This window comes from Mesocricetus auratus, unplaced genomic scaffold (assembly GCF_017639785.1).
Source record: "Mesocricetus auratus isolate SY011 unplaced genomic scaffold, BCM_Maur_2.0 Super-Scaffold_100023, whole genome shotgun sequence".
NCBI lineage: Eukaryota > Metazoa > Chordata > Mammalia > Rodentia > Cricetidae > Mesocricetus > Mesocricetus auratus.
The window spans coordinates 16,707,621-16,733,144 of NW_024429204.1; the positions used below are offsets into that span (position 1 = coordinate 16,707,621).

Consider the following 25,524-nt stretch of genomic DNA (forward strand, 5'->3'; position numbering starts at 1 on the left):
ACTGGCATTAAGGCTACCTTAAATGCTCTTCCCTGATAATGAGATTGATGACTACCTTATATGCCATCCTAGAACCCTCATTCAAGGGGGAATGCATGGACCCCAGACTGATGACTGAGAGGCCAGAATGGGACTTATCCAGACACCCCCCCCCCCCCCCAAACAAGGTGTCAGAGAAGAGGACTCCACAATCTGTGGGACCTTGGAGAGTAGGTCAGTATTTATTCCTGGCATACAAATAGACTCCAGGAGTCCATTCCACATGGAGGAATGCTCTCTCAGCCTAGACACATGGGGAAGGACCGAGGCCCTTCCCTGGATGATGTGGGACAGACTCTGAAAATCCCTCATGGAAGCCCCTATGCTCCCGGGGGGAGCAGAGGAGTGATGAAGTGGGGTAGATGGTTGGAAAGATTGGGAGGCTGGGAGAGGAGAGGAGAGAGAGGGAACTGAGAGTAACATATGTAAAAAGTTAAATAAAAAATTAAATAAAATAAAAAATAATGCTTTTGATTATACCATTTATGATGATTTGCGATAAAGTAATAGGACATAGTGCATCTGTGTTTCTATATGGCTTGTATGTTTGCTTTAACATCACTACAGAATATGCTATCACTTATATTGTTACAATTAATCTTTCTCTTATAAGGTGAGCATTTTGGTTGCTTTGCGTTTGGTATTATAAATACTACAGTGATGAACTTACTCATATGTGTGAATTACATAAGCTAAAAATAATTTTCTTTTACTCTTATGCCCTACTATATGCCTTTCTACTCCAAACAATTCCATGTAAATAATTTTAAGTCCTTCTAGAGATTTAGTTTTAGTGCCTAAGTTATAACATATATGCCTCCTGTACTTTACCTTGATTTTAAATTAAGCAATATATCTAAATTATTATGTACCAACACCTGAGGGATATTCTTCCTATGACTGAACAATACTACTATTATTTAACATCATATCTGCTTAGCTATTAATAAACAATGTTTTGTAATTGTTTTACTTACAAGTGAGCAGCTACTTTTATAATTTCACTTATGGTGATGTCATAAGAGATAACAGGAACCAAATTCCAATAGGAAAACCAAGTCTTGGACAAATATGACTTTTTCCTTTAAAATATACTTGTTTAGATTCAATTAGAACTAAGAAAAGATCGTTTTTCTTAGAAGATAGAGGAAAACTCCATTTATAACTGAGCAGAACTTCTATGCTTGAATGTAATTTATTGGATCAATAATTGTATTGGTTTTCAGTTGTCACTTTGAATCAAAATCAGATTAGGAAATTAAGATGCAAGCCAATAAAATTAAAAGCATAAAAATCAATCAAGGAAAGTCCTTACGGCTTTGCCTCCATTGCTCTGTGGTAGAGATTGTTAACAGTATATTATTGTTGTTAAAGTTTTCCCGAGACAATTTGTTTATCCAGTTAGGACTGGATGATGCCAATAATTAAATTCAACTGAATCCATTATTGTTTTTTTGAAGTATTATTTTTTAGGCAAGATAATATGAGCTTACAATATGGTTGTCTAACTGAATAACACTATGAAACTATACAAGTGACATAGTCACTGGGAACATGAATAAAATATGTAGTTGACCTTCCCCAAATGACATAATCAGTGTGCAGTCTGTCAACAGAGAAGGAAAACCTCTCTACTTTCTCAATTTCTTCTGATATTTCAGTGAGAACTTTTATATGTGCTGACTCATTCCATTTTAATTTTTCCTATGTAATGATCATTCATATCATTTTCCTGTGGATTTACTTTTTAACATATCACACACATTGTACATAAATTTTACACTAATGCCAAGTAGGGTTTTTCAATGTCTTACTTATATTTGAATGATGAGTCAAGTTTTCATGCATTGCAGTTTTGTAGTAAAACTCTTTTTAAAGATTATGTTAATATACTCTGAATTGTTATGAGGGATACGCTTTTATTTTTCCTAAAAATTATCTGTTAAAATACAGCATAAACTAAGTAAGACTTTTAAAGACAAATGTTATGGACTGAGTGTTTGTGTACCCTTAAACTCCATGTGTTACAATCCTAACCATATGATGTAATGGCAACAGAATGTACTAGGCACTTGGCTAGGTAAATCAGCTCCTGAAGAAGGAGGCTTCCTTTTGCAGATAGGGTCTCAAGAAGCAGACAGAGGCCCCTTTCTCTCTGCCATTGAAAATGCAATGGGAAATTGGTTCTATGCAACCTGGCCTCTCACCAGATCTCAGCTTTTCTGGAACCCTTGTCTTGCACTTCCATCCGGTAGAAGCTGGAGAAGTGGGTTTCTGCTGTTTATGAGCCCTCTGGTCGGTGGAACACCATTATATCATCCTGAAATGCCTAAGATCCTAAGGTAACCAGGTAGGAACAAGAAGTCAATGAAGGGTCTGCAGTCACTTCAGGAACATGTTTACTCACTCCTTTAATAAACAATCCATTACACATTAGAGCCACCGTTAGTCACCCTATTGGTGACACACGGACACGAAAGACTTGGTCACCTCCCTTGAACACACATGTCTAGTAGGAGACAGAGTTGATAAAAGCAAACAAATTACCAGTATACCTCCAGAAATATTAGCAAAGCACTGAGGACAGAGGTTTATTCCAACTAATGACTCAGACTTTCTCATGTTAGAATTAATGTCATTATTGTATTAATGACACATTTTCAGTCGTATTAGAGAAGAAAAACAGAAATTAGGAGCAAACCATTGGTTGTTGGATTCGGTCAACAAAATATTTACTGAGTGACTCATTTTGTCATTGGATCAAATGTTAGGAATAAATTTCAGCTTTCAGAGGACAAAAAGTCATTGTCTAGCTTGCTGTTGACCATGACTGTATCAGCCTATAGTAATCTAGAAGGTTTCACGTGTTTCTCACCCACCTCCTTTGATTATTGGGTGTTGTAATATGTATCTGTCCATACGCATAAACAGTTGGATTTTGCTGTGGTAGTTTCACAATGATGATTCCACCTGATTTTGTTAAGAAAATAAGATGTGTTAAACATCAAGCAGGTAGATCTGCTTTCTGAGACTGTGAAGAGTGGCCTGCTTCTTTACAAGGCCTCTTCAGGGCAAAGTGTAATGAATACTTCAGTTCCGTTCAGTAATCTTCCACTGTTATCTCAGGCAGAAGGGGAGATTCCACGAAGACAAGGCTGTGGACATTCAGGTTTAATGATACGTAACAGCAAAGCGGTGGTTGGGTCTGAGAAATCCATGAGGAATCTGAAAAGCTAGAGGCAATGCAGTTTAAAGGTAGATGTAGTCATCGCAATTTTAAGACACTGATGGGGTCTTTTGAAGGTCAGTGCTTCTAGCGAAGAGTAATTCTGCGGCTGTTCTTTCTTTAGTCCTTGTATCCAGGCATATATTGAACACTGATGCTGCCCTCCCATATCTGTTCCACTCTTTCCTCCTTAGACATCCTTCAAAGGTTTAGGTGGGCTGACTCCATCCTTTAGACAACTGGATTAATGCAATACTGCTTTTCATAGCTACTAGTTTGTCAGCAGCCAAAGAGGGTTGTTTAGAGGGGGACAAAGAGCTGAGCATTGGAGAGGAGAATTTTGGTAGTGGCAGAGACAATCACAGAGTTTAAAAATGAAGAAACAAGGACATACAAAGTTTATTCAGGAACTCTGAGCAAATCGTACTGTTTTTATCTCCCAGGACTGCCTCGGTGGTAAAGTTCAACTTACATTCAGCGAGCAATTATTGAACGGGGTCTACCAATGTGCAAAGGAATAGATCATCTTCAAAGGAACTTCCTTTGGGTGGAGAAGTCCGACTGCAAAGATAAATCCATTGATTTTAGAAATAAGAGTTCCTAAGAAATAATCTAACACAATGCATCCATTTTCAAATGCAGCAGCCAAAGCAAAGAAAACTAACAGTAGGTGGAGGGAAAAGCATAGGTTATGACAGCCATTTAAATCTTCATACTTTAAAACCCATCTCCACCAAAATGGCAGGAGAAGCTGTAGAGGGGATGTCAGGAAATTACATTTTGAAATCTCCAGGTATATAATGATAATCAATAAATGTGGCTTTCTTGGTCTCCCTTTCCTTTGTCAACAATGAATGTATAACTGTGTGGCAAAGTTAGAGGTAAGCATGTCTGCAATGACTGTCAGAACTGGTGACATGCCCGCAAAATATAGATAGCACACAGTAGCATAGACTGTGAAATGTGCATTTGATGTGAAAATTAATGAGGACTATACAAATACAGAAATAATTCAATGTGAAACAAAAGAATATCTGCGATACTTGTAGACCAGCACCTAGCATGACCATCATCAGAGAGGCTTCATCCAGCAACTGATAGGAGCTGACATAGAGACCCACAGCCAAACATTAGCCAGAGCTCTGGGAATCCTGCTGAAGAGGGGGAGGAAGGATTGTAGGAGCCAAAAGGGTCAAGAACACCACAAGAACATGGCCCATAGAATCAACTAGGCAGGGCTCATAGGAGCTCACAGAGACTGAAGTGACAATCAGGGGGCCTGTATGGGTCTAATCCAGATCCTCTGTGCTAATATGTTATGATGTGTAGCCTGCTATTCTTGGGAGACTCCTAACAGTGGGAGTAGGGGTTGTCTCTCTGACTCCTTTGCTTACTTTTGGCACCTTCTTCCTCCTACCGAGTTGCCTTGTCCATACTTCAAATGAAGTCTTACTGTAACTTGTTGCACCACATTGTGTTGATGTGCTTTGGAGGCCTGCTCTTTTCTGAAGGCAATGACAGGAGGATTGGACCTAGGGGAGAGGGGAGATGGGGAGGAAGGAATAGTAGGAGTGGAGGGAGGAAAAGTGTTGTCAGGATGGAATACATGAGAGAAGAATAAATTAGGGTAAAAAAGAAGTAAGAATGTACTTTCTTGACTGGCAACTACAAGAACTTGCTTCTGCACGGTACACAGGCCCACTGTTAGAAATCCCACTGGCGCTGACGTCAGAGGCACCCACCCATTCTCCAGACACTTTGCTCATCTCAACCTGTTCACACACCTAGCTCTTTTGCTTAAGGTGCATGGACACTTTCTTTGTCAGCTCTACTTACTACTGAATAATGTGTTTTTTTCCCTATTTCCATCTACCAGAATCTTCTTAGTCATTCATTTATTCATGCAGACAATGGGTCTAAATTGGGTGACTCAGCCACCAGCAGGAGTCCAAAGTCACAGAACTGAGAGAATAGCCCTGATTTTGAGGACTCCATCTGAGTCTAATTATAGCCTCATTATGTTTCTCCAGGAGCAGTAAGAGATAACATGCAGATGTGGGCATAGTGTGTTGGAAATATGGAATATGGGGTGAGGGAAAACTTGACTGTATAAGGTATTTCTCCCTTTCCTTCAGCTATAACCCTGTCACTTTTCTGTATCTGCTAGACAGAGATTGCTACATATCTCAATGTTAGGATGCTGGAAGAAGTAAGCTGTATTCATCTAGTCAAAACATGGGCCATCCAAACAAGGTAAATATATCAAAGAACTGCAACATTTTATTTAGAAAAGGAATGGGTCAGACAGGTTCAAGGACATAACTCGCTCAGAGCAGGCTTTACTAAGTGTTCCTTTTAATAAAAGCATTTTATTAAAGTTTTCTAGAATTTCATTCATTATGTTTTCATCATATCCCAACTCTTCCCCTTCCCTCGGCCAATATCCACCCCTACTTCTCTATTCCTTCAACTTCATGTTCTCTTTTTAAATTTAATAATCCATCAACTTGAATTTGTGCTCTCCATGTATTTCTGGGGGTTAAGCCATCTATTGGAATGTGGTTTAATAGAAACTTCACTCCAAAGAAAACTGACTCTCCCTCCTCCAGAAGAAATCAACCATGCATAGCCCCTCAGTTATGGGTTGGAGACCATAAACCCCTTCCCATAAAATGCTGGAATATTTACTGTCTTGATCTTCTGCAGCTCTAATGTAATCATGTGACCTATACTCACAGGTGCAATAGTGGTATAGATGTTACCAGGTAACCCATTACTTTCTGTTAGATTTAAATACCCACTTTAGAGAAGGAACAAATACCTGGTACTTCAAATATGGCCAAGAACCAATGAATGAAGAGCTTACAGGTTAAACAAGTGAATGTAGTATTATTATTCTACTAAATATACATATCAAATTGCCCTCTAAATTTGTATCTCTATATCCTTGGATTGGTGCAGTTCTCAGACCTCATAAGAAAATTTTATTTGTGAAGAGCATTTTTGTCAGTGCAGATACTCATAACTGTATAAAATGCATGGAATAGAGTGATGAGTCATAAATGGGAAATCTATGTCAAACTCTTCTGAAAATTCAAGGATTATTATGGGGGAATAGGTGCAAAGATTGTAAGAACCAGAAGTTGTGGAGAATTGAAAAAAGCAGTATTTTTTGATACTGTAAGACAAAGTGCAGATACTTGTAGAATACTGAAAATACATAACATGAGAAATAGATCTCCAAACTTTCTTGTGCATTATAACACTACTCTAACTCATTGGGAGGCAGAGGCAGTCAAACAAAAATATACACCCAGGTATCTTAGGTAGAGATTAGAAAAGTGTGTTGAAAAGCAGAGAAGAAACAACTCACTCTTGGCACAGATTCACTCATTTTGGAGAATGAAAGAAACTTCTTATAGGCTAGTGGTATTCAACCTGTTGGTTGTGACCCCTTTGTGGAGTCAAACAGCCTTTTCACAGGGGTCCTATATTAGAATTCCTGCATTCCAGATATGTATAGTACAATTCATAACAGGAGCAAAATTACAGTTAGGAAATAGCAGCACACATAATTTTATGGTTGGAGATCACCAACATGAGGAACTGTGTTAAAGGGTGGCAGCATTGGGAAATTTGAAAACCATTATCACAGGTAATTTTTTTGAGATGAGACAGGGAAGATTTATCAGTGTGTCCCAAGAGAAGAGAGTACGGAAGAACATTCCAGGTTTAGAACAGAACTGCATGCTGCCATGGATCTCAGCCAACAAGTTTAAGTAAGGAAGAATAAGAATCTCACAGATTGAGAATGTCAAAGGAAGTCTGTGATGTCATGAACTTAACATCTCTTTCATCTACTAGCTTTATCATATTTAGTCAGACATTTGCTGAATACCTTTGTACCTACGTAGTATTCGCAAGCAGAAGTTTCATAGGGAACATCTAAGGAATCAGGCAATAACTTTCCTGCAATTGAAGCCCAAGAAAAGCTTCCCAAGAAGCAAGATGCTGAGGTCAGTGTTAAGAACGAAATAGATTTCTGGGAGAAAGAAGAGGAGCTCAAAAAGAGACAGAGAAATGTTGGGTTGCTCTACAAGTGCAAGGCATGGAAATAAGGAGAACTTCTAAGTATATGGGGGTCAGTGTAATTTCAGTACTGAATTTAAGGAGAGAAATAGTCATGACTAAATCCTAATGGTTTTATGACAGTGTGGATAGTTCCTTGTTTTATCTTCTGATAGGTCATTCTGAGTCTGTATATATTTTCTTTCTCCAATATAAATATTTGAATGTAGGGATGGTGAGATGACGCAAAAGTTAAGAGCACTAGTTGCTCTTCCAAACATCTTTGGTTCAATTCCCAGCACCCATATGGTAGCTTACAACTCCCTGTAACTCTGATTCCAGGAGCTATGACACCCTCTTTTGAACTCTATAGGCACTGGGATTACACATTATCCATGGATATATATGAAGGCAAAACACCCATACACACAGTAAGTAATAATAATAGTAGTAGTAGTTGTTGTAGTAGATATTAGATAATTAAAAAAAAGAAATCAATTCTCCTTCTGTAGGGCATTATGTCTTGACTTTTTTACTTATTTTGTCTGTTAATTTTCATCAACAAGCTTGACAGAGCAGGGAACCATCCTAGGAAGTCATTAATTGATTGAGAGAGGCAAGCCTGTACCTGAATGAATGCAATATCCTTAGTCCCTTCTCTGTAACAAATAAGACCACAGAATGATTGAGGTATAAATAAGAGATTTACTCTGACTCACAGTGACTATCCAAGGGTGAAGCTGCATGAGATGAAGGTGTTGCTGGCAGTGTCCCTGAGGTTGTACAGAGCTCACATGGCAAGAGACAGGGAGCATGAGATGCCTAACCAAATGGGCTTTTAGTTGAGAACCTCTTCCCAGAGAACTACTAAACCTATAAATTATACCAAATAGCTAATCCTATTGATAAAAGCAGAGCCTCAGTCATTTCTTCACATTCCCATCTAGTTTTGCCCCTTAATATCTCATAATCAAAGTTAAATTTCAGCCTAAGTTTTCTTAGGGGATAAATCATATTTATACCATGTTGTATGGATGCTATAGCCTATGTTGGGCTAAACAATCCTAAACTATGCTTAATTCTAGCATGCACATTACAGTGGAGATTCTAGTCTATCTGATTGTAAGCAGTGCCTGGGGTCCTGGAATTTTAAGGAGTTTCCAGCTGCTTCAGCTCCTGCTGCTAACTTGGATTTCCTTTTCCAAGTGGCAGGAATCTTTAAACTTTTCTGCCTACTTTAGAAAAGTTCCAATCCTGGGTTGTTTATGAACTGTGAAGCTGTCTTCAGAGGTTTCAGAAGTGGGGAAGTTTCACTGGGAGACATGTCTCCTTGGCTGAGTACATACAGCTCCTTGGAGAATGGTTTTGAATGCAAGAGCACATTTTTAATGCTTCTTGGATAGACATATTATTTTCCTTAAAGGGAAACTATTTCCCATTTTTCCTTGAACTCCTGTGTATTGAGCACCACCAGAAAATCCATTAGTAACAGCACAGTAGCTAATAGAACAGCAGATCAAGTCAAAGGGCTTTAAACACAGCATGCTGTCACTGTATGATTTGCTTTGGCCTCTTTTGAATGGTCTTTCTTTTCAGCAATTTCCAAGTTTGAAGTCTGACTATGAAACAGTTTGTGAAGTCTTTGTATTTTTCCCTTTTTCTTTGTCCTCTTTCATATACTTTTTGTCACATAATGGCAGTTTAAATATTCCTTGGGCAACACCAGCTTGGGGAAATAGATAGCCACGTTGTTTGGGCTCAAGTTTGTAGATTAATGCTATTCATTTCTTTGAACAATGTTTGGTCTTCATTGTGAGGCTTCATGATCTCTCTAGCAGCTCTCGGGTGGGTTTGTCTTCATCCATGGTGCTAATGTGGGTTGCAGCTCAGACTCCTCCATCACTCAGCAATGGAAATACATGGCTGCTCCATCCTCATAAATCCCCCCCAACAACTGTGCCATTTTTTACACATCCACTTCCCGTGTGTTGTGGCCATCCATCCTTTACATCTTACCTGTAAAATGAGAGTCATTAGTGTTCTGTAATTGCAAAGCTGGTGAGAAAATAAAGCAATTCATTTAAGTTTGTGGCACATAGAAAATGTTCCGTGAATGCTAACTACGACATACTGTTTTCTGTATCACCATGAGCAAACTTCACTTTAATTTCACTGCAGCCCAGCTGAGTGAAACACGACATGGCAGGCAGCTCAGGGATAATAAGAAGGAATTGAATTCAGGAGCACAACTTCAACTTAGCATGAATACTTTCAGATTTAATGGCCTCAAATATGTCTCTGGGGTCCCTTTTGAAGGGTTTTTAACCTCTCTATAGGACTCTGCCAGGAGACTTCTTCCTCACAAATCAAGTGTCCTTGAACTTATACAGACCTCTCTGAGTCTAGACTCAAAGATGAGACTGCCATTCTGGGCTCATCTCCTTCTATGGTACCAGCTCCTTCTCAGGGATGCTGATAATCAGGCTTTCTGCTGCCTTGAACAAACCTCCTCATGAGCTATCCCTAGGTCAATGAACCAGTCACTAGCTTTACATCTCCCATAAAGTAAAGGTTTCCTTTGTGTAGGGGACAATACAGTTGAACTCCCTATCAGTCCAAAGAGTCTTCAGTCTCCCATTAAACCAGCTGTTACAGCAATATTAACTAATATATTAATTCTGTTCATTTCCCTGTGGTCTCCCAAGTCAAACTGCAAGAATAATGCTACTGTTCTATAGCTGTGAAGAAACATCATGGCTAAGGCAATGCTTATAAAGAACACATTTAACTAAGGGCTTCCTTACAGTTTCAGAGGTTTATTCCATTAACATCATGGAGATAGGCAGAGTTGGCTGGTGGCTTTTGAAACCTCAAAGCCCACCCCTATGACAAACTTCCTCCAACAAGGCCTTACCTCCTAATCCTTCCCAAAAGTTTGGCTAATTGGTGACTAAGTATTCAAATATGTTAGCCCATGGAAGTCATTCTCATTCAAAACACTACAAACATATTTTCTATTTAATGCTAACTGTTGGTCTCTGGCATTTATTAGACAAATTCCTACTAGCTTAAAAAGCTTTCCATGAATGTGTTGGTCCTTTGTTTTGAGACAGACTTCTATTCGTTATTTCCTTTGTAAATTCCCATGAACCTTTGTATCTTCCTTTCCTCTGAACTTGCTCTGTGGATATTTCCCTGTTACCCGAGTGATATCCTGTATCCACAGATCTTAACCAGTGTCTGGCACCATGACTTTACATGGCACTTTGGACATTATTCTATTATTAGCCTTGTAATATTGTGATCTTCTCCAGTTAAGATATGAGAGATATGTGAGAAAGGACACTTTATGTCATTAATCATAATGTTCAATGTGTAAAACAGTGTCTGATCATAGAAGTACCCAGTAAATGAATGAATATACATTATTACTTTACATTTTATGAAATATGAATCCAGCTACTCTGATCCTAATATAGGTCAACCAAATAAATAGGGCAAGTATTAGTGGAATCCCTGGTTTATATGTAAGATGAGGCAGTTGGAGAAGTCACATGATTGATATATAGACCCTATCAGATAAAGAAAGTGGAAAATAAGTTTTGACTTAGTTCTTTGAATCTTAATGTCAATCTGCTTCTTTGATACTTTTTCTTTCTTTTGACAGAAACTAAGGGGTAAAATATCATGAAAGACAAAACATGGAGGCAAGGAAGAGCTAGGAAATCCCAGTCTCAGATCTCCTTAGATGTTCAAGGAATGTGGTTTGGGTATTATATACCTTGGGTATATTATAAACTGACAAAAGAGAAGAATAGACCATGTAGTGTGGAAATGGGGGCATTCAGGGTGAACCACCACAAAACTGGTTGTTATGAAAACCCAGATTACACTCAAAACCTAGTACCAAGTATCACCTCTCAGGGTCCCATTCTTTTTAGTGTCCCTCTGTAAGTGCCAGCAGATAATTTTGTAGAAAGTTTCAAAGTGCTAAGAGTTCTTTTCAAAGCTGAAAGCAAAACAAGCCCAAAATCAAGCACAAAATCAGTCAGAGTTAAAGAGTGGGGGAAGTTGAAATAGTTACTGGGACAGAGAAGATCATAATGGACCTTGTTTTGAGGTCCCATGGGCAATGTCACCTCGCCCATTTGCAAGTGCTGTGGGCACACAGAACTTAGGTAAGACAGAGCATAGGGGAGAGGCCAGGGCAGGAGGGCTCAGAGCTATTTCAGAATCAAGGACAACATCCAGGAGACCTTGACTTGCATCATGGAAGCTGTCTGGACTCTAGTGCCTTCATGCCAAATGCCAAATGCGGTTTCCAGAAAAAGGATCTTGCTTCCTATTTGGAAGCCATTTGCTGCAAGTCATATCATAGATTTAGTGCAGGGGAACTTTCATTTGTGAAAGGCATATTATTTTGCTCAATTATGGGCTTGGAGGGGATGGAAGAGAGCAGTGGAAAAAGCATGGGCTTTGGAGTCAGAGAATCCTGGGTCTGAATCATGACTCTGCCAAATTACCAGCTGTAGTAGGCCTGTGACACTGGACTCCATTTGCTTGTGAATGAACACAGAACATCTTGTAATCATGAGCTGTGTGGTAGGGGAGCTATTAGGATTAAATGATTAATATATATGTCAAGAAGCTTGAATTATTTTGATAGATCGTTTAATAATCATTAGTAATTATGAAGTACCTAACTTTTAGCATGGTGATATTTGATAAGTGGAATTTGACTTTGAGATTACTTTTCCTCACTGAGTCCATTTTGTGTTGCCTAACTAGTCTTGGAATTGAATCTGCTCTTGCGTTTGATCAGTCTACCAGAAGTCACATCATTAAAACAACAATGATGGGGGGATGTCCTTCTTTTTTATTTTTTTATTTAGAAACAATCTCATTTTACATATCAATGCCCCCTTCACTCTCCCTCCCATCCTCCCATGTTCCCCACCGACCTCTCCCAATCTTCCCCCACCCAGTCCCCAAGGATAGTGAGGCCTTCTATGGGGGATCATCAAAGTCTGTCACATCATTTTGGGGGAGTGCCTAGGCTTTCCTCCATGTATCTAGGCTGAAATAGTATCCCTCCATAGGGAATGAGCTCCCAAAGTCCATTTGTCCACTAGGGACAAATACTGGCTCCATTGTTAGAGTCCCATAGACTGCCCAGGCCTCCTAACTAGTACCCACATTCAGAGGGCTTGATTCAGTCCAATTTTGGTTGCCCAGTTTTATGACTGGGGTCCTTGTGCTCTCATTGGGTCAGGTCAGCTGTTTCTATAGGTTTCTCCAGCACAGTCTTGACTCCTTTGCTCATCCCTTCTCCCTCTCTACAACTGGATTCCAGGAGTAAGGTTCAGTTCTTAGATATAGTGTCTGCTTCTGCTTCCATCAGCTACTGGATGAAGGCTATAGGATGGCAATTAAGGTAGTCATCAATCTCATTATAGGGGAAGGGCATTAAAGTTGGCCTCTCCAGTACTGTCTAGATTCTTAGTTGATCTCTGAACATTTCCCTAATGTCAGGTTTCTTTTTAAACCTATACTGGCTCCCTCTATTAAGGCATCTCTTTTCTTGCTCTCCTCTTCCACTCTTCTCTGATGAGTGTTGAGGGTTCAGGGATGCTCTGAAGTGTTGCTATAATAATAGGTCAGTAGGAGTCATTTTAATACTATGTTCATTTAGCAGAAAAACAGTTCTCCTCTAGGGTCTATAACCTGCCCAGTCACTGGTTCTTGGACTCATTAACAATGTCAAATTTGGTTTCTATCTCATGAAGCAGACTATGATCCAATCAAAATGTGATTAGTTATTGCCATAGCACTGATGTCACTATTGCATCAATAGGCTTATGTTGTCAAACCAGTTTTTGTGAATTACAGAGTTGATACATGGGTGAAATTGAGGCTTATTTTTTCCACCAGCTACATGCAGAGTACCTTCCAGAAGCATGCTAGTCAGTAGAGGTGAAACTGGCAAGTGAGTACCAGCTTAATATCAACATGTTCTGATTCAAGCATGCAGTATCTTTAGCAACAAGGTCTTGCCTTTAAATTATGGATCTAGCCAGGTGCATTGGCAATAGCCTATAATTCTTAGGGGTCTATGTGTTCCCATTTGCCAGTAACTCAAAAAGAAGTAACATAATCCTAGTCCTGGGATTTTATTTGGTAACATGAGTGTCTAGTTGGACTATTGCCCTCCTCATATTGTAGGGTAACTCCATTAAGCCTCTTTTTAATATATGCTTGTATTTTATGTGTTTCTGTAGTAGTATATTTCAGTTTCATAAGGCCTATAATATTAGTTATCTCTCTCATATTCCCTCGTCTCAGCTATGCTCCCATCTGAATTTAGTTTTCAGCTTCATGTTTGAACTTAATTCTTTTCACATTAAGTTTTGGGAAAATATGTGACTTACGAATTTTGCAAATGTTTCATTTTACTTTCTCAGGAAAAAAATAGGGCTTGGCATTCAGCAGTGGTAGATAACTTTCCTGGCATGTGTGAATCAATTTTAAGTACAAAAAAACCACCAGGTAAGAACTTCAGTGGAAAATACTTTGTAAGTTAGAAAGAAGTACAAATGTAAGTGAGGGTGACTTTTGCAATCCCTGTGCAGGAGCGAGAGATACTCTTTATGCTGGGACCATCAACTAAATTTTGTTGATGCTGGTTTTAAGAGTCTAAGAATAACCTTCAGGCCACTGAGAGTCTCTTTCCACCGCTAGATGGAAGGAGATTGTGCAACTTCCCTGAGTAATTGGCTGCTCTGCCCCATGTTTCTTGTAGTTCGCATTGGAACCAAGGCTCCCCACCATGAGCAACAAAGATGCTTAAGGAATAACCCTGAGCCTGTGTCTAGAGTCGCCTTCCTGTGCAGTCACGTAGTAAATATCTGTAGCTTCTGGAATACACTTTGAGTACATACCATGAGAAGAGTACATAATTACATTTCTCTAATGAGATTCTATTCAATAATCACCATCCTCCTGAAAGACCTAGTTAGGACGGAGAAGCATAGTCCACATGTGATAAGAATGCCAACGTGTAGCCAAGACTTAGCATGTAGGCATTCCCTTTTCTCTGTCTCTGGTTTCTCCTCTGACATCCTTTCTTCTCCTTACTTTCCCTTCATTTCTCTTTCTGTCCACCTAAAACATCATATACCAGCTTCTTCAAATATATGTAATTAGCTTCACCGGAAGTGTTCAAAATATGAACAGTTGCATCTGTTTCATCCTGATCTGAGCTTCTGAGTTCTTATGTATTACCCATATGTGTGTGTGTGTGTGTGTGTGTGTGTGTGTGTGTGTGTGTGTCAACTGAGTCATTATCTTTGTGGCAGGTGGATCCTACACCTGATTTTTAAAAAGCATCAAGTTATTCTATTATGCATTCATGCTGAACATATTTGGGAAGAAAAGAAGAAAACTACCCTAAAAATAAAATAAATGTGTTATCTGGCTCAAAGGGCTGCAATTTTGTGGCTTGGCTACACTTTGCTTGTGTTCTATTCATCAAATAACAAGTGTGTTCTGAGGCCCATAGAAATAAAAGAGTTGGTTATGTCTAGATGCCTTTGAAGACAGCATGAATGGCCACAAAATACTTTTAGAGCTCATGCTTGTTGAAACATTCTCTGAGCCATATGTGGTACTAAACTATCTCACACTTTGCAACTTAACCAATGAGCAGGCAGGAGAATCAAGTGACTTCTTACCCCAGTGTAGTACCAGATGTTAAACTGGGATAGCTGAGAAAGCAGACTCTCTCTTTTAATCATTGTGGTGTACCTACTCCTACAGCGACAGATAATGTTATAAAAATATATTAGAGCAAGACATATTAATATATATGATTCTCAATTTTGTCTGCAGAAGAGAATCATTGAGAGAAGTCTTTGAAAAATATCCTTCTCCCCAGTTGTGTTTCAGATCAATTTAATTCTCTCCTTGAGAATAGGATTCAGACATTTACAAACTTCTTCAGATGATTGTACTATATAATTAAGATAGATGGGAAATGATTAAATCGGGGAATCAAGACAATTCATATGAAAGTCATCAAGGGAAGTATTGTCAGTAAAATGTTGGGTTTAAATAATGTGGGCAACTTACCAAAATTTGCCCTGCAGTAACAGAACAGTACCCAGTTCAAATCCAAGATGACAGCATCCTAGTTTCAGGATTGCAAATATGTTGCTTTATTGTGGCAAAAACAAACTAATATTGCAGATGGAGTGAGGCTGTTAGATTATCACAGCTTCTCTAAGGCACCCCAAGGATAGTGACATGGGTCCTTACCCCTGGAAAAGGGAGACATAAATAGGAAAACCAGAGACATGGAAGGAAGAGGAGGACTTGGACTGATGTTTTAGGCTTTGAAGATAGAAAAGTGACTCTGGTGGTCAGGAAGAACTACCTACTCTCCCAGAGTATCTCCAGTGGACACAACCTTGCCAACATCTTTATCATAACCCATTGAGGCCCACCTGAGGATTCTGCTCTTTAGTACTGTAAGAAAACTGACTTCCAAGCCATGACAATTTGTTTCAGCAGGAAGTTAATACAGTGTCTTCCCAGAAATAATTTAAGAAAGGTGTAGTAAGAAAGAAAATAAACAACAGAAGATTAGATTTCCTGTTGATGTATATAATATAATAATTTGGAGAAGGTCTTTGCTTGTGACAAGAGAAGTGGCTATAATAATGGAGGCAAATATGTTATAATTAGTAAGAATAAACTAAGTTATATTTTGTGTTATCTGTGCATTGCTTTTACCTGCCTGCCCTTTGTAATATATATCATAGTCTTGTCTTAAGACCATTTGAAATTGTAGTAGTTTTCTGGCTTCCTTGAATATAAGGCAAGGAAGTGTGGTGTCATGGGGGACCTTAGTATACAGAGACAAAGGACTCACACACTAGCTGGTTGGATGAACAAATGATAATCACCGGGATGTTTTTAAATGCTTGACCCCGCAGCTATGTACATGAAGACTTGATGGTGGTAAATCTGGTGACAGGAAGAGAAACAGTCAGGAAATTAGACTGACTCGGATTCCTGAGGCTAGAGCCTGATTTAGAGCCTGCTTGGCGGTGACCATGGGAGTGAGGAGGACAGAATACGGGAAGTGTTAAGAAGAAAGTCAAAGCTAATCCTGGGCTTTAGGGTCTGACTCGATGAAAGAAAAGTTACTTAGTGGTTCCTCTAGCCAGATATCAGGGATTTTAGGGATATTAGGAAGAGGAACAATCTTGAGGGGTGTGCATACACTAGGTGATTTTATATGATAGAGAGTTTATCTATGGACAAAGCTCAAGTTTCCTTTTAACACTGGAGTAAAAAGATGTTAAATGCTATTTTTATTTTTTAAATAATCTTATTTTACACACCAATCCCAGTTCCCTCTTCCTCCCCTCCTCCCACTCTCCCCACCTACTACCTCCTCTCCACTCCTCAGGGAGGGTGAGGCATACCATGGGGAATCATCAAAGTCTGTCACATCATTTGGGGCAGGACCAAGGCCCTGCCCCCTGTATCTAGGCTGAGATAGGTATCCCTCCATAGGAAATGGGTTCCAAAAAGTCAGTTCATACACTAGGGATAATTACTGGTTCCACTGACAGTGGTCCCATAGACTTCCCAAGCCCTCCAACTGACACTCATGTTAAGGGGACCTAGTTCAGTCTTATGCAGTTTCCTAGCTGTCAATGTGGAGTCAGTGAGCTCTCACTTGCTCAAGCTCAGCTGTTTATGTGGGTTTCTGCAGCATGGTCTTGACCCCTTTGCTCATCAATCCTCCCTCTCTACAACTGGATTCTTGGAGTTCGGCTCAGTGCTTAGCTGTGAATCTCTAGATCTGCTTCCATCATTTACTGAATGAAGACTCTATGATAGTAATTAAGGTAGTCATCAATGTCATTATAGGGAAAGGGCACTTAAGGTAACCTCTCTACTATTGCTTAGATTCAGAGAGGGAGAGCAAAGGAAAGAGATACTTTGATAGAGAGAACCATTATGGAATTAACGAGAAACCTAGCACTAGGGAAATTCCCAGGAATCCACAAGGATGATTCCAATGAAGAATGTAAGCATTAAATGTCATTTTCAATGCCCATTTCTTGATTGGGAACTAACTCGAGATTTGGGGCCATCCTGATGGCATAAAATATCAGGGTTTGTTTTGTTTGGGTTTTGGAACTGGAGTTAGAGCCTACAGTATAGAGTATGCTATTCTCTATCGCTAAACCACATCCTGGGCTTTCTTTATATTTTTCATTTTGACACATGGACTCACTAAATTTCCAAGGCTGACCCTGAACTCACTTTGTAGGCTAGGCTGGCCTTAAAGTTTCAGTCTTCAGACCTCAAGCTCTAGACTCATTAGGATTTCAAGTATGTACCATTAGGTCTGGCTATTATCATGAATTGTAAAGACAGAATTCTTACTTGCTATGAAGGAGTAGGGATGAGATATAATTTACACTCTTTGGGCTGCAGCTCATTGTCCTAAAATGGGGGCACCAAAGGTATCAATACAAATTTGTAAAGCTGTGGAGATGAACACAAAGGAAGATTATGGTACCTGCAAGAAGCTCTGTGAATGGTACTTTCCTCCGTCCTTAAATCACTTTCTGTTGGAATGATTCTAAGAATTCTTTTTAAGATTTGTCAAGAGTCAATATGACTGACGCTCAGTCAGTGAGCACTCAGTGAACTTTCGTCAGGATGCCCTAACTTGTTCCCTCAAGTGTCATCAGGTAGACAGTTGGGACCTGAAGAGATGCCTGTACCAGAAATAGTCACCACGTTTACTGTGCATGAAAAGAGGCAACCCCTGTGTTGTGCCAGACACTGCTTGGTGCCATACTCTCCGAACTCTGCTTCTAAGGTTCACTTCTGGAACTCTGGGCAGCTAGTATCATGCATATGTAAGTTTATGTGACCTTTCCAGGGAGACAAAGCAAGACTGGAGCCCAGGAAGCAAACCACACCTGTGGATACTTCCTTGTCTCCTCAACCTCCCCTCCTATCTTGCTTTGCTTCTCTTTATGGAGATGTTGTTCCAACTTGGAATCAAGTCAGCTAGCAGAATGTCTCTTAGTCATGTCCTCATATTCACCTTTTGAGGTGACCAGCCACCTTCCCTGCATGCATCCATCTTTTGAAAAGTAAGAAAATTCCAGCACTCGGGAGGCAGAGGCAGGTGGATCTCTGTGAGTTGGAGGCCAACCTGGTCTACAGAGTGAGCTCGAGGACAGCCTCCAAAACAATACAGAGAAACTCCATCTCCAAAACAAAACAAAAAACAAAAAAAAGAAAGAAAATTTATAAGTAGGGCTTATTATACAAAGCATAGTGATAGAAACTCACAGTTTGTCCAACTAAGCTTCTGTGGTTTTGTCTCTCTGTCATGCAGATATGCACACTAAGCCCCATAGCAAGTGACTCAAAGATGCAATTATTCAGGAGAAAAACTGCTATGTCTCATTCCAAGCCATCTCCTTTTACTTATTTTCCTTGTATTCTCAGGCCTTGCTAGACTTTATTTTTGAGACACTTTATTATGACAGTCCTATTTTTAAAATGTGGCTTAGTCAATAGGGTTTATTTACAAATTCTTTGGAAATAATACAGTGCCAGTTCACACCCAAAGTGGCAGTCTGCTGGTCTTAAATTTTGTTTTATTCCCAGTCCCATCTTCAATGGTTTGGGTTTTACAGACACTTATTTATTCTGTAAGCATTGGCAAGGTTTGTTTCTTTTACTATCTCCCCTTAGTAGTAAACAAACCCTGTTTCTTTTCCATGATGTAAGAGTTTATGGCAAAATGCTTCTCCACACCATCCAAGGTGACACATTCTCCTGCTTGGAGGGGAAAATTTGAATCAGAACTCCCCCAAAACTCTAAAAAGCATAGTATGAGTTTTCTGCTTACAGCTATTACTACTGAATTTGTGGATAGTTATTCTCAGATTTGTAATGTTTTCTTTCCTCATATCTGATGTTACCCTATTTCAGAAGTGGTGCCTGAATTCCCTGGCTTAAATCTAAGGGAAAAATTAAAAGTGATGGTTGATATATTATACAATGTCTGAGCGAATTGGAAGTATGAGATCAGGAACACTTTGTGCCCCATCCAAGCAGTGGATAGTAGGAGAGATTCCAACAAATGGTGGTGGATGTCACAGTAACCTGCTGCTAAAGCTGTTAGGATTTAATGAAATGATGATGATAAAGTAAATGAGTAGTGGAGGTCAGGAGAGTAAGATAATTGGAACATTGAGATTTAATGAGATATCTGTAATGGTCTTAAGTGTAGGGCTGTGCTCCTTGTTAGGTTTCGACAAATGACATTTACTGTGAGTGTCAAGGTCAGGGAGGAAGCAGTAGTAAATAAGTAGGAGATGAGCGAGTGATGTCCCGGGTTTTAGCTTTATGTAATGTTGCTTTCCAGAAATGTAAATGGACTCAGAGTTAAGAAACAGGAGTGTTTAGTAAGTGACCATAACTGGTCAGACATTCAAATATAGATCAATGCTTGTACCTAGATATCGATAACTCTTCATTTCTATCTTTGCAGTCTTAATATGACTGAAGATAAAGAAGGAAACTGTTCCCTTAAATTGATATGAATCCAACACATTACACTCTGATCCTTGCGATCAAAATCAGCTTGGAAGAGTCCTAGGAACATGAATTTTTAACAAGCACCCCATGTGATTCTTAGGAGCCACTGGACATAGCCAGAGAGATCTGGAGAACCTCACTACCCCCAACACCTGCTCTAAAATTCCTGAAGGGTTGGTGTTCCTACCAATAAGGGAATCATCTTTCCCAATGTGTTTCAGAGTAGAATTCTTTAAGACTTGAAGGTGGCTGTCCTGACCCTAGCTGAAAGTCAGAAGTGTTTGTAAAGGATGGAGACATTACATTAATGCTCTCTAATAAAAGTCACAGTTCTGCAGGACAGTTTTAGAATGGATGGACCAAAGGAGGAAGGATGGACAGATGGCCTCATATATTCTGTGAGAATGATGTAGATTTTATACATTATTCCCCCACCCCGTTTTTAAACTTTCATTTCTCAGAAGCCTGTAAAACATGAGAAACCAAAGTTGCAGTAGAAATGTCAAACTGGAAGCCATTTTGTGTTAGTTACAACAATTTTGTGGAAATATGACTTAAGCTCTTGTGTCTCACAAGATGAGCTGGATTTCCCTGGGGGAAAAAGACTCATAAAAGCCCAGGAAATGGGAGATTTATTTTGTATTAAACACTTGGAAAAAGACAGAAGTCTCCATCTATTAGTCATAACCAAATGCCAAAGGATGGTGTTCCTCCTGTTATGACTCTTGCATAAAGACGAACTGTCCTTTAATCTGACACTCAACCCCATTCCATTCGGGACTCCCACATTTAGTCTGCGTTGTCTATGTCATCTCTTCCAATTCATTCTATTTTCCTCTGCCAGAAAATTCTTTCCAAAATTCTCTTTTGAAATAATCGATGTGAGTCTTAGGATCACAGTGGCTCCCACTTTGGTTACAGTAAATGATCCCATTGGCTCTTCCTGCAGCATTAACATTACACGGGGGATCTCTAGCCCAAATATCTTTGATTTGTTCTCAAAACCACCTATTTACTCCACATAGTAGTCTTAATTCTTATTTAGAAATGGTAGAAACTGGCTTGATTGAGAAGGAAAAATCTAATGATTCACAAAACTAATCATTGAAGAAGCCAGAACTTCACTCTCATCAGGATTCATTGTCTTTTCTCCCTAAATCTCTGCTCCATCTATTTCTTTGTAACCTTGTTTTATTTTATATTAACACCGTTGTGATGTCACTGAACACAAAAAGTCCACTGCAAGCAATACCAAATGTTTCGATCCTAAGGAAAGTTTTAAATGTCTTGAATGAGGAATGTGGAAGGTTTGAGGGTTATCAGATACAGTTAGAATCATAGGATTTAGTTGCCAGTAATACTAGGGAAAGGAGTTCACTGAGGGAAAAAAAAGATTCTGAATTAACAAAACAAATTGATTTAGCTATTATAATGCAGTGCCTTAGCAATCGGGTTCTACAAGCTTATTTTATGCCACCCATTAAATTTGTATAGAAACCACATGGGTCCTGCTAATGTGTACTCAACATGCCATGTGCTTCAGGCTTTAGAAGTTTTCCTGTGCGATTTCTCACATCTCACACATGCCTCTTTATAGCTCTATACTATAGTTTCCCAGCAGGTCTAGCTGCAGTGACCTGTTTGGGGCTTCCCTGAGGTTCAGACACGACACTTGATGACTTTTCTGGGTTTGTTAAACTCAAATAGGACTTGTACATGTTGTATTGTTCTGTCAGTTACACAAAGACCCTGAACTATTTCTAGAAAAGGTGCATTTAAGCTCAGTTCCAGACAGTATTGCTGCTGGTTATTATGATGGTCAAATATGTTTTTAAAAATTTTCTAGCCAGGGACAGGGGAGTGGAGAGCCAAGCAAGAAAGCCATAAAGAATTAGAGCCCAGTGGTCAACATCAGCAGTCATAGCTACATCCAATTGACATGGAACAGACACTGGATTACAGGAAGAGAATAATAGAAGTGCATTTCTTAGATTACATTCAACTCAAGAAGCAACTTCAAATAAATTAAGTATATCAAAAAGGAAACAGTTCCAGGGCCAGAGATCTCTGTATTAGCAGCAGAGAGTTAACATTTCTCATTTCTCTGGGTTTTCCTTTTCCGTCACACTCATGTCAACTGTCACAGATAGATAGCCTGTGCTTGATAGCGACCGCTACCCAATGTCAGATTGTATCAATGGACTATGGCCAGGTGCAATGGCACATATATATATAACCACAACACTTGGAGGCAGAGGCAGAAGACTTGGTGAAAGTTTTAGGACAACCAAATCTACAGAGTGAGATGTTGTTTTAAAGATTGATGCAGAGGCAGAGAGAGAGGCAGAGGCATAGTTATAAAAAGCAACACAAAGGAAGACTAGGTAGGTATTAAGGCAGCAATGGCTTGTAATTATGTCCTTTCTTAGAGTTGATTATAAAGTCCTCTTGAATACTTTGTCATTGAGAACCTTTTTTTAATATAACAAAAAACATTTCAGGTAGCATAGTTAATATGGCTTAACATAGGTAAAATGGAGAATAGGTTATGCTAATAAAAGCTTCATAGAATGTTGTGTTGACACATATGGAATAAAGACTTCAAATATTATTCCTTTACATTAACACTATAGTGTTAATATGACACTATCACGAATACTTTACAGCGTATCTTTGTTCCTCCATTGGCCCAAAGAAGATGTCAGATCTAGACTCATTGGGATACTTTTTAATTCCAATCCTTTCTTCTACATCCACACTTAAATAACAAAGCTGACATGATACATTCTGGATTCCACTGTGGTAGACTCAGAACTGGAAGATGCAGACAGAGAATGCAAGTTCAAACTCATGAGAAGCAAAATACACCGGAGACCTGAGATTATAAAACAAATAAGTGTCCCCAAATCTAAGACGAGACCGTGGCCCTAGGGATAGAAGACATCCATCACAAGCCTCTCTGGGACACAGGTGTCTGGATGCAAGGAGGATCAATTAAGCTAGGTGAAAACTGAAGCCAGCCAGAATAGGCTAGTGGGTCATTGTAGAAATCTCCAAAGCCTACAGAAAAGGGAGGCTTCTTCTGGCAGATTCTGCTTTGGTGAACTCTTCTGTGTGCTCCCAGAGAGCTCAGAGAGCCATACCATCTCAGGAGAAAGAGGAGGAACAGTAGCTTTAAGTGGAGAATAAAACACCTACTTAGAAAAACAAAACAGTTAAGCCATCAGGGAAACAGACAAAAACTGTGGGCTTTATGATTTCAGTAATCACTCATCAAAGTTGAGAGCAGACAAGGCAGAGGAAAAAGTCTTCCTGGAAAAAGAGGCAGGATTCAATGCTGAGCCCATGGCTGTAAGAACTGCAAAGACCACACACACACATCCCTAATACAGAGCCTTAATGAGAATATCAGAGACTGCATGTACCTTCCACTCCCCTGGTGATGCCAAGAGGCTTTGTATAACTAACTGCAGAAGCAAGAAAGATTGGTCACATGAATGTGCTGGGAATCTTCTTTGAGGCACAGGCTCCAGGGAAAGACCAAAGACTCAGTTCAGCAGACATTGTTCTTGAGTACAGCCAGCCACCACCCAAGAAACACCATGTACAAAGAGGCGAAATCTTGGCTGCACTGAGTATAACTGTAGCAAGAAGAAAAACAATTACCAGTGATGACATATTGTTTATGACATAATAAAGCTTACCTGGAGATCAGAATGAAAAGGTAGCCACAGCCATAAGAAGCCAGGTAGTAATGGTACACACCTTAAATCCCAGGGCTCAGGAGACAGAGACAGATGGATCTGTCAGTTCAAGGCCACCCAGGGCCACAAGAGAGTGAATCAGTCTAAAAGGAAAACAGAGCTCACATCTATAATCTTAGCCCTAGAGAGGACTATAATGCAGGAGCAGGGTCTCCGGTCTGGCAATTAATCTCCAGCCACGTTGAGGACAGGATCCCCCTTCCAGCCTTGGTAGAGGTAAGGACTCTCTGGTGACTTGACTGCTTTGCTTCTCTGCTCTTCGGCTTGAACCCCAATATCTGTCTCTGGGGTTTTATTATTCGTGTTACAATCACCAAGTAGGTCCCATTATTAAGTTGGTTAATATGAAGTCCTTCATTCAAGTTCCAACGACAGGGAGGAAAAGAAAAATAAGTGCCAGGTCTACAAGCCATTCATGCCCCTACTCACTTACTGCCATTGCCAATGTAGCTTTAAAAAAAGTAAAAAAAAAAAAATGAAGTACAGGAAGAGGCAAGAAAAGAAGTGAAAACAAACAACACAGACAAACCCTACCACATGTCCAGGCAACAGAATAATCACTGAAAACAATTCCAAGACTTCCTAAAAGGTGACAATCATTAATAGACTATGGTATCAAAGGGTATAGTCAACAAATTAATGGAGTTAATGGAGTTAGACGCCTGTAATCCCAGTAATCTGGTGGCAGTTTGAGACCAGCCTTGGCTACATACCAAGTTCAAGGCCATCCTGGGCTATAAAACTCCTTATCTCAGGAAGCAAATGGACCAGCGATATATGACTCAGCTGGTGAAAATGTTTGGAGCACAAAGTTGATTTATATGATCTAGACCCACTTTAAGCCCGATTAGCAAATCTAGCTTTCACAAAGTACGCTCCAGTAAAATTCAGCACACATTCTACTAATTCTTAAAGTAATTGAATTAAAGGGGTGGGGGATGGGAACATGAGGGATTGAGATGGCCACGTTGGGGGAGAGATGGAGAGGGAGAGCAATGAAAGAGATATCGTGATAGAGAGATAGAGAGGGCCATTACAGGGTTAGGGAGAAACATGATGCTAGGGAAACCTCTAGGAATTCGCAAGAATGACCCCATCTAGGACTGCTAGCCACAGTGGAGAAGATGCCTGAAGGGGCCTTCCCCTGTAATCAGATTAGTGACCACCCTAACTCCCATCATAGAATCAACTAATGGAAGATGTAGTTCCAAGAACAGCCAAGGAGTTCCTGGAGTTCACTTGAAGAGAGGGAGGGTCAAGATCATGAAGGAGAAAACCACAGAGACAGCTGACTCGAGCTAGCAGTAGCTCAGGGACTCTGGACTGACACCTGGGGAGACTGACATGGGACTGAACTAGCCCCTCTGAATGTGCGTGTTGGTTATGCGGCTTGCTCTGTTTGGGGGAGGGGGCCTGCAGTGGGACCAGGACTTATCCTGGGTATGTGAACTGATGTTATGGAGCCCATTACCTATGGTGGGTTACCTTGCCAAGCCTGATTCCAGAGGCGGTGGCGGGGGTTGGGGGGGTGGGGGGTGGGGGGCTCGTCCTGCCTAAAATTGTTTTCCCAGACTTTGGTGACCCCCCAAGGGAGGCTTTATTCCCTCTGAGGAATAGGTGGGGGTGAGATGTGGGGAGGCAGGAAGAGGGGAGGGAGGAGTAACTGGGGTTGGAATGTAAAAATAATAATAAAAAGTAGCAGAAAAGTAAATAATTAAAAAGGGGGAAAAGCTTTGAAAGAAAACAGAAGAAACTCTGTTAAATTTCTACTTGGTGTACAGGAAG

At 39.9% G+C, this 25,524-nt stretch overlaps 1 long non-coding RNA gene across 1 annotated transcript; it reads right to left on the bottom strand.

Annotated features, from left to right (window-relative positions):
- Positions 1–8,018: 8,018 nt before the first annotated feature.
- On the bottom strand, positions 8,019–23,596 carry LOC121133719. Its single transcript, XR_005870689.1, has 2 exons — positions 23,401–23,596; positions 8,019–9,349 (listed from the first exon to the last, which is right to left on the bottom strand). It is a non-coding gene; the product is annotated as an uncharacterized LOC121133719 (long non-coding RNA).
- Between the last annotated feature and the right edge of the window lie 1,928 nt (positions 23,597–25,524).